This window comes from Myotis davidii, unplaced genomic scaffold (assembly GCF_000327345.1).
Source record: "Myotis davidii unplaced genomic scaffold, ASM32734v1 scaffold991, whole genome shotgun sequence".
Lineage (NCBI taxonomy): Eukaryota > Metazoa > Chordata > Mammalia > Chiroptera > Vespertilionidae > Myotis > Myotis davidii.
Window position 1 is genome coordinate 81,322 of NW_006283137.1, and position 2,009 is coordinate 83,330.

The window sequence follows — 2,009 nt, forward strand, 5'->3', positions numbered from 1 at the left end:
ACATACAGAAGAGCACAGAAGCACGGTTTTAGTGTTAGAAAGAAATAGAACGCGACCTCCCAGCCCCTGGTGAGGCCCGGTGGTTGAGCATATGAACCAAGGACCAGCTCGATTCCCGGTCGGGGCCCAGGCCCAGGCTGGGAACTTGATCCCCAGCATGGGGCGTGCAGGAGGCGGCCGATGGATGACCCCCTCATCATTGATGCTTCTATCTCTGTCTCCCTCTCCCTTCCTCTCTGAAATCAATAAAAATATATTTAAGAAAATAAAAATAAAATGAACTCCCATGTCGTTGCCACTGGGCTCCAGAAAAGGACCCCGGCCAGGATTCTGGAAGGTTCTCTGCCATTCACACACCCCGCCCCCGCCCGGTTACTGCTGCTGCCTGACTTTGACGATGAGGACTTGCTTTTCGTTACGGTTTGGCCGCCAAGGCTGGATGCCTGAGTGACAGCCGCTAGGCTTTGAACCTGGTGTGGAGCGACCTGGGGTGCAGCCTCGGACGCCTGGCTCCTGGGGGTGGGCCTCGCGCCCGTGAGGTTCCTGCCTGCCCATCTAGCTCCTCTCTGCGGCCGCGCGCGTCTCCACGGTGCGCCCGGCCCCGTGGGTGTCTCCGTTCCACCTGCTGGGCACCGGCGCTTCCTCATCGCGCCAGGAACGCTGCTGCCGGCACCTGTGCGCGCTGGCGGGCAGGCGCCCGGGGCGGAACCGCGAGGCCCAGATACCATCTCGTTCCTGGACCCGCCTGGCTGGGGCTGCCAGGACCCCACCTGCCGGTCCCTGCCCCGTCACAGCCTCATCAGACTCAGGGCTGGGCCTTATCAGACTCAGGGCCGGGGTCTGGGGCCCGTGGCCGTTATCTCTGGGTTTCCATCTGCCTCCCACAGCCGGGGAAGTGAGCACCTCGCACGTCCGTCATGGTGACGTCTCCTCCGCGTGGCCCGGAGCCTTTTTGGGAACTGTCGCGGTTCCTGCGCTGCTGCGCACGGGTCCCTGTGGTGACCGGCGTAGCAGAACGGGCCCTTCCCATGGCCGGCCGGCCGCTGTTACGGGATTCCTGACAGATGCCCAGGTCTTCCCTTTACGGAGTTTAATCCCCCCGCTCCCCCCCTCCCCGTCCTAAGAGCACCTTCCTCTCCTCAAGGTCACCGTGCCCCCCTGGTGACCTCTGAGCTCAGAAGGCCTCACACTGTTGAGGGCGATTTCCCTGCAGCCAGGGGCTCACCCCAGAGCTGGGGGGTGGGGGGTGGTGGTGCGTGGACCTGGGCTGCGTCCCCTCCACCCGCGGACTTCTCTCTGCTCTCAGGCCAGGGCTGCTCCCACGTGGCCACTGTGCCCTGGCGGGCGGGCAGCGGGGTCAGGGTGGCATTCAGAGTCCTGCCTTGGGGCAGGAGCAGTTGGGGAACTGGGTCTTGGTCAGAAGCAGAAGGTGGGGAGGATGGGAGGCCAGTGCCACGGTGGCTGCGGAGGGAGCCACAGGTGGCCGTGGGCGGGCCTGGAGCCCCGAGGCTAGAGGCCCAGCCTCTGGGGACAGGAGGTGCTGGGGGTCTGACCCCTTCCCCGGAGGCACCCACACTTAGGGTCCAGTGGGGAGGGGCTGCAGGGAGCTCCAGGGCTTCTCGGGCCTCAGGGGGCCTGCGGGGCAGACATCCCAGTGCCAGGGCCCAGCCGCCCAGGGCCGGAGCAGCTGGGATCCTGGGAACAGCCGCCCAGGGCTCCCTCGCTCTGCTGGGAAGCAGCCAGCCTTCCAGGAATCCGCTCCAGGGTGGGGGCAGGGAGGAATGTGGGGGAGCCAGGGAGCCCAGGCCAAGTCCCCACCTCACGGGTCCCCTTGGGGGTTGGGGGTTGAGGGGTGCATGGAGGTGTGGGGAGCGGGCCCAGGGGACCCTCTGCAGAGGTTTGGGGACCCTTGGCGTGTCAGGCCCGGGCGGCTGGACCCCTACTTCCCAGCCCCCCTCCCCTCTGGCTGCAAGCAGAGCATAGCCTCGCCCTCCCCCACGCCCCTCCCC